Consider the following 16,628-nt stretch of genomic DNA (forward strand, 5'->3'; position numbering starts at 1 on the left):
ACGTGACTGGGGAAGTGGGCTTCCCCAGTCTTGACAGTCAGCAAAACTTGGAGAGAAAGTGACCATGTAGTTTATGTGTTGGGCCCAAGAAGAGGAGGTGGGGAATTGTTGTGCAGACTGGTCTGGTGTTTCCTGAAGCCAGTGCCACCTGGAAGGGGAAATAATTAGCCTGGAACTATAAATAGTAGGAAAGATGATTACATAAAATTTTGGAAAAGAGTTGAGGGAAACTGTAATCCACACTTGAGTACTAGTTTTTTACAGTATGCCATGCTGGAAAATAGTAGTAGCTAACATTTATGTACCACTGTGTATCAGACACTGATTTGACTACTTAGTCCATAGGATCCTTACAACCCTCTAAAACTATGGTTTCCAGGACACTGCCACTAGTCATGTGTGGCTATTTAAATTTACATTTAAATGAACAAAAAGTAAATTAAAAATTCAGTTTCTTAGTTGTGCTAGCCACATTTCAGATGCTTGATAGCTACATGTGGCTAGTGGCTACCATTTGGACCATACAGAATAGAACATTTCCATAGTCTCAGAAAGTTTTATTAAACAATGCTACACTGTAAGATATCCTCTATTAACTGTGTCTTATGTACAAATCAAGAAACTGAGACTCACACAGGTTTGGTACTACACCCAAGGTCATCTGGCTAGTAAGGAACTGAGCCAAGATTGAAATCCAGTGTAGCTCTAGGACTTTTGCTCTTTCACCACTATGCTCATTGTAGTGAAAGAGCAAAGCTCGGTTTGTAATAAAGTCAGTTTGTAACAAAATGGTGCTATGTCTTCTCACAGTTTTATATTAACAAAATGCACTTACTGTTTAAAAAAGTTACAAATGTGCAGTTCAATAAAAGTATAAATTTATTAATATTGCAATATCAGGGGAAATGTGGGACATGTTATTTTTAATATTTTTATTGAAATATAGTTAATGTACAATATGATGTAGGTTACAGGGATATGATATGGTAATTCATAATTTTTAAAGGTTATACTCCATTTATAGTTATAAAATATAGGCTATATTCCCTGCATTGTACAATATATCCTTATAACTTGTTCTATACATAATAGTTTGTCCTTAATTCCCTCCTCCGATGTCACCCCTCCCCCCTTCCCTTGCCCCACTGGTAACCATGAGTTTGTTCTCTATATCTGTGAGTCTGCTTCTTTTGTGTTATATATATAGTTTGTTGTGTTTTTTAGGTTCCACATAAAAATGATTTCATACAGTATGTGTCCTTTTCTGTGTGTCTTATTTCATTTAGGACTATGCCCTCCAGGTCCATCCATGTTGCTGCAAATGGCATTATGTCATTCTTTTTTATGGCTGAGTAATAGTCCATACACACACACACACATCACATCTTTATCCAGTTATCTGTTGAACTGGTGTTTGTTTTGGTTTTTTCCCGGATATACCCAGGAGTGAAATTCCCAGCTTACATGGTAGTTCTATTAATATTTTTAGTTTTTTGAGAAGCCTGCATAATGTTTTCCACAGTGGCTGCACCAATTTATATTCTCAGCAACAGTGTACAAGGGTTCCCTTTTCTCTACATCCTCACCAACATTATTTGTGTACTTTACAATGGTAGATGTGAGGTGATGGTAGATGTGATGACAGATGAGGTGATAATCTCATTGTGGTTTTGATGTGCATTTCTCTAATGATTAGTGATTTTGACAATCTCTTCAAGTGTCTGTTGGCCATCTGCATGTCCTCTTTGGAAAAATGTCTATAATCAGGTCTTCTGCCTACTTTTTAACTAGATGGTTTGTTTTCTTGATATTGAGTTGTATGAGCTGTTTATATATTTTGGATATTAACCCCTTAACAATCACATCATTTGCAAATATTTTCTTCTATTCATTAGGTTGTCTTTTCATTTTATCATGGTTTCCTTTGCTGTGGGCCACGGTATCTTAAATCCTGTAATAGGTGAGTTCTTAGAGGTGATTGCTGGTCCCAGCCAAGTTTTCTCTCTTGACTCTTGACTTCAGCTCTATCTGAATACTTGACTCTCTATTTCTTACTTCATTTCAGTTATCTTTGTTAGAACCATAACTGTGTAGAATTATTGTACAATAATTTATATTTGGGAGTTTCTTAAATGAAAGTGTCAATTCTTTAAATAATCCTTAAATAACTTCTCTTTGAAACATCTCTAGAAAGTCTTGAGATTCCCTGAAGTGTTTGTCATTGACTGGTAGTCACTGCAGTAGAGCTTGGAATTCCAGGAAAACTTAGCTCTTTTAGAAAACTTAATGTCTTTATTCCACATTAGTACATCACTTGAGAAGAAAAGGAGTGGGATTCTATTTTCTTTTTTCATCCTTTGTATGCACTAATCCTTCCCAATGATGTGCCCATAGAAAACATTTGTCTCTTTCAAAATATCAATGGTGTATGAAGTGGAAGAGGATGTGGAGATCTTTCATCTACTCATGTGTTTATTGATATTTCATCGAATACGTGTCCTGCCTAAGTGTATAAGTAGCTGCTAGGAATCTAAAGATAAATATGACTCTTTGCAGCTTGATAAAAAAACTTGCAGTCTTAATGGGAGAGACAGTGGCACAGAGCTCTATGCTATACTAATTCATAAAAGTATTCCTGGGGTCTTACGGGAATACCCTTCTGGGGCACTGTACCCAATAGGGACAGTGTTTGAAAGCACGAGTTCTTCATTTTCCATGACAGGACTCTTTAGGGATCTGATAAATTAAGGATATTCTTGTTGGGGTGGTTGTGGACTAAAGTGGTATTATCATATACTGGTCTTGTGCCTGATGATTCAGCGATCATCCTTCAGACATGTTGCTGTCACATTAAGAAAGGGCCAGAGAGGGACTTCCCTTGTGGCCCAGTGGCCACGACTCTGCACTCCCAATGCAGGGGACCCGGCTTTCATCCTCGGTCAGGGAACTATATCCCGCCACAACTAAGAGTTTCCAATGCTGCAGGGAAGATAGAGGATCCCTCGTGCCACAGCTAAGACCTGGTGCAGCTGAATAAACAAACTAGAGAGTAACCCCCACTCACTGCAACTAGAGAAAGCCCATGTGCAGCAGCGAGGACCCAGCACAGCCAAAAGTAAATAAATAAATATAATAATTAAAAAAACACTTTATTTAAAAAAAATATGAAAAAGAAAATGCTCAGAGAGTTACATATACACAAAGAAAGAAGTTCAAACCAGAACATTTGGCACAGTAAGAAGGGATCTAAAACATTTAAATCATGCAATTTTGAAATACTTACTAATTGAAATTGATTATCTGAATTATTTACCTATGTGGTAAATGCATGATATTAAATTTGCCATCTTAATCATTTCTAAGTATACAGTTCAGTCATGTTAAGTATATTCACGTTGTTGCACAATAGATCGCTAGAACTTTTTCATCTTGTGAAACTGAAACTGTATTCATTAAGCATGAATTCTCAGTTCTCCTTTTCCTAGCCCTTGCTTTACACTAATAATGCTCAGCCGTGGTTGTTGATAAGAACCACCTAAGGACTTCTTAAGCCTCACTCCAAAGATTCTGATGCAGTTGGTCTGGGTTCTGCCTTTGGCCTTGGCATCAATTTAAAACCTCCCTCAGTGATTCCAATATACAGCCAGAGCCAGTGCCTTACAACAAGCAGAAAGTCAGCTTGACCGTTTCAGGGGGCACGGCTTCACAGATTTCTCTTTGTCATCTTTCTCTTCGTAATGTAATATGCCATTGTTTCTCATGCTTTCATGTACAACAAATAATCTGAGGATCTTGTTCAACTCTACATTCTGATTCGGCAGGTCTCGGGGTGGGGGTGCCTGAGACGGCATGTCTGACAAGCTCACGGGTGATCATGATGCTGCTGGTTCATGACCATAATCTGAAAGGCAAGGTGATAAGCAACTTTATGGTATTGTTAAAGTCAGGACGTTTGTGTTGGGGAAAATGGAAGTTTTCAGATATCTTATTTTCCTTCCATAAAATCCTCACAGTCTAATGTGAGGTTAGCTAACTGCAAGGTCATCCGTCTCTCGCATTGTGCTTCCACTGGTACAGATTCTACACCAAAGTGTTGCCATGCATTGTCTATGTCTCAACAGCTCTGGTGATGAAAGGAAAACCAAAGAACACATTAGCTTACTCTTACTTTCTTCTTTGACATTTCCCAATTTAGATTATCTTCAATGCCTTATATCCATAATCATTGTGGAAAGGTATCTTCTCTTTCATTCCAAAGAATGAAAACTTATGCCAAATACTGAAACAATGGAAAGACAATGATTGTACAATTCTAGATGACACCTTTTATCCATTAGGTCTTCTATTAAAGGAGCATCCAACACAAAACAAACTTACCAGTGGAGGAGATGTCATAGTTACTATAATTGGTGAGAGGTGTGCAAGCTTGACATGGCTTGATTCAGCAGCTCATCAGTATATTAAAGTATACATCTCCACACACCAGTCCATCCAGAAGGAGGAAGCTTACAGAAGAGTGAGGAACCTTCTTTTCCAAAGCATAATCTCCCCTCATGTCTTGCTGTCCACATTCAGCCCTGAAATGGCCTGTGGGCATTTGAATATCCTGTATTGATTGGCTCAAGCATGGGTTATGAAAGGGAGACTTACCTGCTTCCTGTTTACTACTATTTAAATGTTTTTACGTAGGCATTTGTTATGGATTTAATTGTGTCCTCCCCTCACCTCCCCCGCCCTCCCCAAGATAGATTGAGGTCCTAATCCTTAGTATCTCAGATTGTGACTTAGTTTGGAAATAGAGTTGTTACAGATGTGACTAGTTATTGTTGTTCAGTTGCTCAGTCATGTCCAACTCTTTGCAACCCCATGGACTGGAGCACACCAGGCTTCCCTGTCCATCACCATCTTCCAGAGCTTGCTCAAACTCATGTCCATTGAGTCAGGGATGCCATCCAACCATCTCATTCTCTGTCATCCCTTTCTCCTCCCACCTTCAATCTTTCCCAGCATTAGGGTCTTTTCCAATGAGTTGGCTTTTCGCATCAGGTGGCCAAAATATTGGAACTTCAGCTTCAGCATCAGTCCTTCCAATGAACATTCAGGACTGACTTTCTTTAGGATTGACTGGTTAGATCTCCTTGCAGTCCAAGGGACCCTCAAGAGTCTTCTCCAACACCACAGTTCAAAAGCATCAATTCTTCGTCGCTCAGCTTTCTTTATGAAGTCCAACTCTCACATCCAAACGTGACTACTGGAAAAACCATAGCTTTGACTAAACAGACCTTTGTCAGCAAAGTAACGTCTCTGCTTTTTAATATGTTGTCTAGGTTGGTCATAGCTTTTCTTCCAAGGAGCAAGGATCTTTTAATTATATGTCTTCAGTCACCATCTGCAGTGATTTTGGAGCCCCCAAAAAATAAAGTCTCTCACTGTTTCCATTGTTTCCCCATCTATTTGCCATGAAGTGATGGGACCGGATGCCATAATCTTAGCTTTTTGAATGTTGAGTTTTAAACCAGCTTTTTCACTCTCTTCTTTCACTTTCATCAAGAGGCTTTTTAGTTCCTCTTTGCTTTCTGCCATAAGTTGGTGTCATCTGCATATCTGAGGTTATTGATATTTCTCCCGGCATTCTTGATTCCAGCTTGTGCTCATCCAGCTTGGCATTTTACATGATGTACTTTGCATATAAGTTCAATAAACAGCGTGACAGTATACAACCTTGACATACTCCTTTCCCAGTTTTGAACTAGTCCATTGTTCCATGTGAGTGGGTGTAATTTTTAAAATTGTGGAGACTAGCATGGAATTGCTATCTTTTTGTTATATCATGTAAAAATGTTTTTAAAAATGGCTCCCACACCTGCATCATTTTGTAGAACAGGATATACTGATGCTAAAAATATAATCATAGAATGCACATTATTTAAACTGAATAAATTTAGTTTCATAAAAAAATCACCATGTTGTCTTAATTGTTCTCAATCTCGTTGTGCAACACACCAATGGAAACTTAGGGACTGGCACTTGTCAGTGGATCAATGTTTAAGAATCATAGATGGGAAGTTTTGAAGGAATTTATGTGAGCATGTGGCACAGTCTGCTTTTTCTTTTACATATATGGCCCTGTTAGCTGTTTAGAGGCTGGATTGTAAGGGACAAAGAGTAGATTGTAGAGTCGCAATGAGGAGATTGCTGGAGTGGTCTAGGCATGAGATGATGAAGTATTGGTTTAAATTGGGATAAGTAGAACTGAGCCAGGCTGGGCTGGGCTGGGCCAGGCGGCCAGAGTCGCTGCTTCCTTGGTGCTTGGCTGGAGCCCACCAAGCTGTCCATGTCGGGGAGCCGGTGGCAGGGGACTCATTGGGGATGCTCGCAAGCCTGTGAACCTTGCTCTGGCGCCTCCCCCACCCCATCCCCACCTAGCCCTCATCTGCATAGGAAACCCAGGGCCTGGCCTCTCCATCTAGAAAACCTGTGATCTCACCTGCTACCTGGACACCAGCTCCACAGCTTAGCCGGGACCAGTCTGAACTACCTGAGCCCCCCCTCCCCTTTCAACGAGCCTGACTTCAACACACCTCAGCTGGGGGCAGAGACTCTGCTCAGGCCCTCTGTTATCCTGGAGGTGTGGCGAAACCTCAAAGACAAACCGCTGCTGACCCAGAACTATGACGCCTACAGCTACCACGTGTGCTACTTGAGTGGCCCCACCTTCAAGGCCATCACTGTCAAGCAGTGCCACAGCCGGGCCCACCTCTGCACCAGCCTCTAGGGTGTGCTGGGAGACACGTGGGTGTTGTGGCAGCTCTGGGCTACCTACTGCCCAGCCTCTGCCTGGGACTGAGCCCACCTGGGCCCCTGGCCCTGCCCACAGTGACTTCCTCCAGAAGATGGACAGCTTCTGGCTGCTGAAGGGGCTGCAGATCTGCCTGTGACACTCGGCCAAGGACTTCAGCGGGCTCAAAAAGAAGATGCAGCCTCCGGCCACTGTAGTCACCCTGCCCCTGGAGGTCTGTGACTTGTAACCTCTGACCTTCCTTTACCACCTTCTCTTTCCCCTCCCCCTTGAAACCCTGCTCCCATGCTGGGAAGGAGAAACCTATACGCCAATGCTCATTGAGCCAGGAGGCCGAAGCCATGAGCCTTTAGCCCTCCCTGGACTTGGAAGAGGATGTGATTCAATAAGACCCATCCACTCCCAGCCTTCCTGACTCCTCCAGGCCTGGGGAAGAGGTGCAGTAGGCCCCATCCCATTTCCACCTGATGTGATGCTCAAAGGAGCCCAAAATGATGGGTGCAAGGCTCTCAGAGCTTCATGTTTCCTGCCCACTACTTGCCAGCACCCACCCAAGCCCTCAAGTGGCGCTTCCAGGAAGTGTGCCTGTAGGTAGGGAGTGGGCCACCGTCTCATGTACCTTTCTGGCATGAAACCTTTTGGCTGCCATCCTCTCCTTAGATCGGTGTTGCTCCGCTTACCCCCAAATAACTCAACACATCCAATTCAGGAAACACACATGGTAGAAGTCGAAACAGGAAGAGATGGGATTAAAAAGGGAAGAGCTGGGGTCTGCGTTGGAGGTAATAGTGAAAGCAGAGTGGGAGGGACAGACCAGGCACAGGGGTCACCAAGGCAGTCAATGTCCCAGGGTGGCAACCAAAAGGACATTGCTAAGGATTTTCTTGCCAGCTTCAGGACCCTTCCCCTCCACCCTCTTTCCCTGAGTATGTGGGTTGTCAAGGCTGAGGAGGGCAACCATAGCCACAGCCACAGAATTTCCTCAAAGTTTATATTGCAATAGCATTTTGAGGTGTGGGGGTAGCTCCCCCAAGCCCTAGGCCTCAGCCCCACCCACTCATGACTCTTCAGTTTGTTTATTTATTTGTAGATGTTATATATTCAGTTCAGTTCAGTCGCTCAGTCGTGTCCAACTCTTTGCGACCCCATGAATCGCAGCACGCCAGGCCTCCCTGTCCATCACCAACTCCCGGAGTTTACTCAAGCTCATGTCCATTGAGTCACTGATACCATCCACCTATCTCATCCTCTGTCGTCCCCTTCTCCTCCTGCCCCCAATCCCTCCCAGCATCAGGGTCTTTTCCAATGAGTCAACTCTTCACATCAGGTGGCCAAAGTATTGTAGTTTCAGCTTTAGCATCAGTCCTTCCAATGAACACCCAGGACTGGTCTCCTTTAGAATGTACTGGCTGGATCTCCTTGCAGTCCAAGGGACTCTCAAGAGCCTTCTCCAACACCACAGTTCAAAAGCATCAATTCTTCAGCACTCTGCTTTCTTCACAGTCCAACTCTCACATCCATACATGACCACTGGAAAAACCATAGCTTTGACTAGACGGACCTTTGTTGACAAAGTAATGTCTCTACTTTTTAATATGCTATCTAGGTTGGTCATAACTTTCCTTCCAAGGAGTAAAATATATTAGGTGATATTTATTGCCGGATTTCTATCCTTGTATTAACCAATAAAATGCTTGCCTCAGAAAAAAAATTGGCAAAGGTAAAAATGGAAAAGTATGTGGCAGAGATATTTAGAATGTATGGTCAACAGGACTCAGTTTTTTATTTATTAATAATTCTTAAAAGCAGGGGCATCACAATCACTGGAGTTGAGTGTGTATACACACACATACACATGCCTAGACTTACCCTAGATCTGAATCAGAAGGGTCAACCTGGCTGTATGTATTTTTAAAAGCTACAAGTATGAGTCCAATGTTCACCATTGGTTAAAAACCAATTCATAGATGGTCAACAGAAGGAGAGGGGGTAGCCAAGGAGTGCTCCCAGGTTTCTGAGTTAATGATAGAATGGACATGAATCTGAGCAAACTCCAAGAGATGGTGAAGGACTGGGAAGCCTGGTGTGCTGCAGTCTGTGGGGTCACAAAGAGTTGGACACGACTGAGTGACTGAACAACAACAGTGATAGAAATTGTGGAAAAGAATAGCTTGAACTCCTTCAATGAAATTATTTCATTTTATGAAAACAGTATTTTATTGCATAGGCTGAACTCAGTGTAGGCAGTCTTCTTGTTTCTGGAACATCCCTATAGCTTCTTTGGTACTTCTAATACTGCAGAGCAATCTCATTTTCAAGTATTGAAAAATTCATTCCAATCCATTATCCACAAAATGAGACTATGTAAGAAAGCAAATATAGCATAATTATAGTAAGAACAAAAAAGTACCCCTAACAAGAAAGGTGCAAGACCAGAAGAAAGGAAACAAATACTGCTAAAGGACCCTCCCCTCCAAAAAAATCAATAGTGACACATCTTTTTAAATAGAAACTCAATGTCATTAAGTTGTCAGTTCTCTCTATGTTCGTTATTGGATATAATCCAGTTCCAATAAAAATACCAGTAGATTTTCTTTGAAACAAGTCATCCTGATTCTAAAGTTTTTGTGGAAAAATCTGCAAGCCAGAAAAGTCTTGAAGATTCTGAAAAAGAAAAAGCAAGTGGAGAGTCACCCTACTGGTCATTAAGATGTATAGTAAAATTGCTGTTGTTCAGTCACTCAATTGTATCTGACTCTTTTGCAGCTCTGTGAACTGTAGCCCTTCAGGCTCCTCTGTCCGTGGGATTTCCCAGGCAAGAATACTGGAGTGGATTGTCATTTCCTTCTCCAGGGGAATCTTCATGACCCATAGATCAAACCTGTGTTTCCTACATTGCAGGCAAGGTCTTTACCACTGAACCACCAGGGAAGCCCATATAGTAAAATATCAATGAGGAAAAGTGTGTTTCTGGTGTACACATAGACACACCAGAATAGAACAGAACAGAAAATTCAGAAATAGAACCAAATGCTTATAAGAATATGTACATTGACAGCATTCCACTTCAGTGAGTAAAAGGCGATCCTAGGAAATCCAAGTAGCCATCTGGAGAAGACATGGGAGAATGTGCCCATTACCAGGATCAAAGTTTCAAGTATAAAAAAAGGAAAAAAAACTAGATGAAAATAAGGGATAACTTCCAAAGATTATCAATTTATCTCACAATGTCCGGAAGCCATAACATTCAGTCATATAAAAAGAAAAACTCAAAACATCTTTATTAAAAAATAAAGTCAAAAGACAACATGGGAAAGATGTTATTTGTGATATGGCTTAAAATAAGGACTAACATCTACAATACAGAGAAGATATCTTGCAAATGGTAAAGGGAACCTGTCAATAGGGATAATGTAAAGAAAAAACTAATGGAGACGGAGATGCAAATAAACATTTTAACAACATGTGCAACTTAAAGTAAAAAGAAAAATGCATCCATAAAACTGGACTTTCACTAACAACTTTCAGCTCTGTGATCTTGGTAAACTTTGCGGGTGTATGTGTTGTTTCAGCAAGCCTAAACCTTGAGATGCGTGCTGGAAGAAGCTTTCAGACTGGTAGGAAGTTTTGTATCTAAAATTCAAAGTCCATAAATGAAAATAAAGAGCAAATACACTTATGACAAAAAAGCAAACCCTGACTTTCATTTAACAGTGAAATGAGATACATTGCCACTCTCCCACCAGACAAAACTGGATGCACTACAAAGTCACATTTTAAAGGATTCAGAGAGCTGTGGAAACAAAGTGGATGAACTGAAATTACAGAAAATGGCGAGTTGTTCCAAAATGACTCGATAATTGCTGGTCCTTTGTTTATCTCGGGGCAGGCTGTAGATCACGCTTGTTCCAGGCAAAGGGCTTCTGCTTGAAGACAGAGAAGCCAGCAGCCTTTTAGCAGTTGCATAGTACTGTAATGACATTGAAATATTAAGGGGCTCTAAAGGCGCATAGTTTTCACCTTGGAATATTTTCATCATCGGTGGCTGTACAAGAAATGGAGGAGCTAGCACAAAAACTTTTAAAAGACAAATATCTGAAATATCTTTCAATTGTACAGTGCTGCCAGAGAGGAGCATTGCTTCAAACACATGGTGAGTTTCCCCTTAAAGATATTTCCCAAATTTTAAAGCTGCGTGAAGTAGGAGGCTAATGGAGGCTGAAAACCTCTGAAAGTCAGAACTATCCGTTAGCTTCCAGGGCCAAGGAGATCTGCATTTCCAGAACCTATGAACAGAAATATACCAGAAGGAGACAGGGTCTTACAAAGTTTGCAGTATGTTCCAGATCAAGCTGAATTTCTGATTGGATTGAGTTTATTAGCTTCTCACCTTAATTGCATAATAAAAGGGAAACCCTCTTTTCTGTGAAACTGCTGTGGTTTTCCTATTCACACTATCTGGCACACAGTTAAATTTCTAGATGAGCAAAAAGCAAGACTGGCAATTAAGAGGAAAAAAAATAGATGTGTATCCATGGATGTTGCTGATACTGAAGCTAGCTTATAAGTACTCTAAAACATGGTATAGGATATATTCTAAATAGAGAATATGGACAAAAGAGATGAAAGAACAGATAATTTAAAATGATTGGGATTCTAAATAATCAAAATGAAACTTTAGAACTGAAAAAGGCAGTATCTAAAATTAAAGCATCATGTATGAGTTTGGCATCAGAGGGGACATGGCAGGATGTAGGATTAGTGAACTGGGATATGGGTCAATGGAAAATGCTCAAACTGAAGCAGAGGAAGAAAGAATGGAAAAAAGATTAGTGTATACAAGACATGTAAGACCTACTCAAATGGTTTAACATTCATGCAATTCACATTCTATAGGAAAAGAGAAGGAGGCAAAAGCAATATTCGAAGAGGTCATAGTTGAGAATTTGTTTGAAACTGATGCAAGACATCAACTCAGGGACTCAGGAAACAAGTAGGAAACTGCACTTAATGTGCATTAAGGAAAAACAGCTGATAAAGTCAAATGTAAAATCTGAAAAAGGGTTAGAGAAGAATAAATTGCCTTCAAAAGAACAAGAGTATAACCAACAGTCAGTGTCTTATCAGAAACATTGAAACCCAGAAAGCAACGGAATTTCACCTTTAAACTGCTTATAGAAAATAACTGAGCTGAAAACTATGGATGTAGTAAAAATATGCTTCAAAAATGAAGATAACATACATACATTTTCAATCAAAGACTAAGGGAATTCATTGCCAGCAGACCTGCTCTAAAATATTAAGGGCATTTCTCCAGGCAAGAGCAAAATGATGCTGTATGAAAACATGAAAATTGCAGGAGAGAATGAAGAGCATATTAAAATATAAATAGTCAATATACATGAATCAATATTGTACAAAACAGTTATTGTTATGTCTTCAAATTATTTGTAGAATTAAAGTACATTACGACAGAAAAGTGATATTACCAAGATGGCAGAGCAGGACACCCAAGCCTCTGTCTCCCTCCAGAGAACAACAATGAGCAATCCACAAACAAAAATAGCTCTGGGAATATTCAGGAGTCCACTTAGGAAGCTTCAGCAACACAGTGGACCACTAACCCGAGAATAACTGTATGAAAAAAGAGTAGAAAGAACAGCTCCATTTTGCCTGCATCATCCCAGTCCCAAGTGAACACTGCAGTGCCCGGAGGGAGCTCCCTGGCCCAAAATAGTTCCCTTTGCTGGGAAAAGAAAGGAACAAGTGATGAGTGACCAGCTTACCCAGCCTTTCAGGATACTGCACAAAAGACCTGCTTCATTTCATGCTACCCAGAGACTGGCATAGTTGTGACATCTGGAGATGGCTAGGAATACGGAAGATGGGCAGGGGCTACTAGTATCAGCCATGCAGTGGGAGTGAATGTGGTTCCCAGTGACCTGCTCTGCAAAAGACCCCAGTAGCCTTTGCCACTGAGGACCTCGACAAGCCTTGAGGATGCTGCAGATCCCTGCAGCTTTCATCACTGAGGACCTCGTCACAGGCCCCAGCAGACCACTCCACAGAAGGTCCCCAAAACTTTTGACATTAAGGAAACCAATGGCCAGCACAGCCACCGTGGCCCCCTGCAGCTTCTGTTCCTGAGGGCCTCATTTTGCCTTTGCAGACAGACGCCAGCTGCCTGAGTCCCTTCCTGTTTTCCTCCATCTTCGCCCAGAACTTGCTGCAGGATATCCAGGACCCAGGATCTGCACTGGCAATTAGCCACAAAACCCACTCCAGTAATCCTTGCCTGGAAAATCGCATGGACAGAGGAGCCTGGTGGGCTGCAGTCCATGGGGTCGCAAAGAGTCAGGCACAACTGAGCGACTAACACACTTGTGACTGTGTGGGTGCATAATGCCATCTTAGTTCCATGCAGTACCACCCTGTGGCTACCTGCAGCTAGCCCCAGTCGATGCATGAGGGTGTGCCAAAAGTCCAGGCACCTCAGCTGCTTGTATGCCTGGAGCTGGCCCTGCCTCCTTTGACTGGACCTTACTGCCATGGGTGTACTTGCAGCTAGCTCCTGCAGCCACATGAGGGCACATTAAATAGCCTGGAAGCCTGCAGGTACTTCTGTGTCCACCGTTGGCCCCAACCCTTGACATTGGCCCTTGTCACTGCATGTGTCCCCTCAGCTGGCCTCCACCCCCACAAAGCCAGTGTCCATAGTCGAACATGTGCACACCACCAGCTCTGGCCAGAACTAATACCAGCCCCAGACCCTCCCTTCTGGACCTGGAGGTATCACTAAGGACCCCAACATCCATTGTAGCCACCAGATACCCTGCAGCTCTCACCACAGTGGATCCTGGAGTTGTCAACGTTGTGATCAATGACTGAGTCGATGAGCAACCTTGCACCGCCCCAGACCCAGAGATACCACATGCCCCCACACTTGGCACCTCACACCACTAGACCAAATGCCACAGCATGCACTGGCATGCCCTGACTCACAAGTGAAGGTTTTTCCTTACCAAAATCAGTCTGTTATATGTGGAAGAGGTGACTACTTTGAGTACACAGACAAACAAGTTTACACAGATCACAATGAGTTGAGAAACATGACACCACCAAAGGAATACAGTAAACTTCCAGTAACTGATTGCAGAGAAATGGAGATCCACAAACTGTGTGACAGGTAGTCCAAAATAATTGGTCTGAAGTTCAGAGAGCTATAGATGGACAATTTAACAAAAGCAAGAAAAAGATACAAGAACAAAATGAAGTTCAACAGAGAGAAAAAAAAAACATTAAAAAGGCCAAACACATTTTGGAGCTGAGGAATATAATGACTGAAATTTAAAAATGTAATAGATAGTTCCAACAGCAGACTTGATCAAGAGGAGTGAACTATAAGACATTTCATTTGAAATTATCTAGTCAGAGGAGAGAAAAGAATGAAAAGGAATGAAGAAAGCTTACAGGACAACTTAAACCAAATAATATTATAGAAATCCTAAAAGGAAAAAAGAGAAAGGAGCAGAAAGCTTCTTAAAGAAATAATGGCCCCAAATGCCCCAAATCTGGGGAAAGATATGGATGTCCAAGTACATAAAGGTCAAAGGTCCTCAATCAGGTTCAACCCAACCAAGACTTCATTGAAACATTGTAATAAAACTGTCAAAATCAAAGACAAAGAGAGCATCTTTCCAGAGAAAGCAAGATCAGCAAGAGAAAAGAAGCTCATTACATACAAGAAAAACCACATCCCAACGCCCAGCCCTCAACATAAGTAGGTTTCTCAGCAGAAATCTTGCAGGCCAGGGAAGAGCAGGATGATATATTCAAATTGGTAAAAGAGTAATCTGCCAGCCACAAATACTTTGCCCAGCAAAGTCGAGGGACTTCCCTATAGTTCAGATGGTAAAGAATCTGCCTGCAATGCAGGAGACCCGGGTTCAATCCCTGGGTCAGGAAGATCCCCTGGAGAAGGAAATGGCAACCCACTCCAGTATTCTTGCCTGGAGAATCCCATGGACAAAGGAGCCTGCGGGGCTACTGTCCATGGGGCCACAAAGAGTCGGACACGACTGAGTGACTAATACACACACAGAGCAATGAAGGAGATGAAGGAGAGAGAATTACATTCTTAGGCAAACAGAAGCTGAAGGAATTCATCACAACTGGATATACTTACAAGAAATGCTAAACGAAGTTCTTCAAGTTGAAAAGAAAGAATGCTAAGTAGTAACATGAAATCATATGAAAGTATAAAACTTACCTGTCAAGGTAAATATATAGTCAAATTAAGAGTACACTAATATTGTAATGATTGTATCTGGCTCACTTATAACTTTGGTGTAAAGGTTAAATAATGAAAGTATTAAAAATATAGCTGTAATAATTTGTTATTGGGTATGCAATATAAAAGATGTAAATTGTCACATCAAAAACATTAACTGGGAAAGCAGTGTATTCTTGGTGAGAATGTAAATTGATACAGTCACTTTCCTCAAAAAATCCAAAATGGAAATTTAATTGAAAATAAAAAAGTCATATTATCCATCAATTCTCACTTCTGGGTATATATCCAAAAGACATAAAATCAGTTTCTTGAAGAAACATCTGCAATCTCATGTTCATTTCAGCATTATTCACAGCAGGCAAGATATGTCCATTGATAGATGAATGAATAAAGAAAATGTTACATATATGCAATCCAATATTGTTCAGCATTAAAAAAGAAGGAAATCTTGCCATTTGACAACATGGATAACCTGGAGGACATTATGCCAAATGAAGTAAGCCTACAGAGAAAGAGAAATATCACATGATCTAATTTATATGTAAAATTGTTAAAGAAAAAAAAAAGAAAGAAAAGTATTGATCTCATAGTACCAGAGAGTAGATTGGTGTGTATCAGAGCCTGAAGGGTAGAAGAAAAGGAGAAGTAATTGATCGAAGGGCACAAACTTTCTATTATAAGATGAATAAGTCCTGGGAGCCTAGTGTACAGCATGGTGACTGGAGTTAATGTCTGTTTGAAATTTGCTAAAAGAGTAGATCATAGAAGAAAAAACTAGCTACAGGGAGGTGATGGAAATGTTAGATTGTGGTAATCACTTCACAATGTATCAAAATATGTTGTACATCTTAAAATATGATTTTCATTTGAGAAAAATAAGTATATAAATGATTAAAACAATAATATAAAATGCATTGCAACAATTACAAAGCAGTCTGGAGGGGAAATGGATTTTAAGACTGTTAGGTTCTACTGAAACAGCAATGTAAAGCAACTGTACTCCCAGTTTTTAAAAAAATGACTATTAGGTTCTAAACATATCAGGAAAATGGAAAAATAATAGTTTGTATTAGGCTGTAGTAAGCCAAAAAAAAGCATTTTATAATCTATAAGTTAAACACTAAAGATGAATAGATGTTTGGATGGCTCAGAAATTCCACTTCTAGGTACTTACTCAAATAATATATCCCTCTAAAGTCTTGTACACCGGTGTTTATGTGGCTTCATTATAATAACCCCTGAAGGAAAGAACCCACATGTCCTTCAATAGGAAAACAGGAACCCTATATGCAAGACAGAAAAAGAGACACAGATGTATAGAACAGACTTTGGGACTCTGTGGGAGAAGGCGAGGGTGGGATGATCTGAGAGAATAGCATCGAAACATGTATATTATCAAGTGTGAAACAGATGACCAGCCCAGGTGGGATGCATGAGACAAGTGCTCCGGCCTGGTGCACTGGGATGACCGTAAGGGATGGGATGGGGAGGGAGGTGGGAGGGGGGATCGGGATGGGGAACACATGTAAATCCATG

General features: G+C 41.1%; 1 protein-coding gene and 1 pseudogene across 7 annotated transcripts in view; both read left to right on the plus strand.

The window, feature by feature from the left end:
• The window catches only part of FANCB (FA complementation group B), a 346,913-nt gene that overhangs the window by 31,575 nt on the left and 298,710 nt on the right, over window positions 1-16,628 (plus strand). The gene's annotated exons all lie outside the window — the stretch shown is intronic.
• LOC133052130 (cardiotrophin-like cytokine factor 1) lies at window positions 6,358-7,028 on the plus strand (annotated as a pseudogene).

This window comes from Dama dama, chromosome X (assembly GCF_033118175.1).
Source record: "Dama dama isolate Ldn47 chromosome X, ASM3311817v1, whole genome shotgun sequence".
NCBI classification, from domain to species: Eukaryota; Metazoa; Chordata; class Mammalia; order Artiodactyla; family Cervidae; genus Dama; species Dama dama.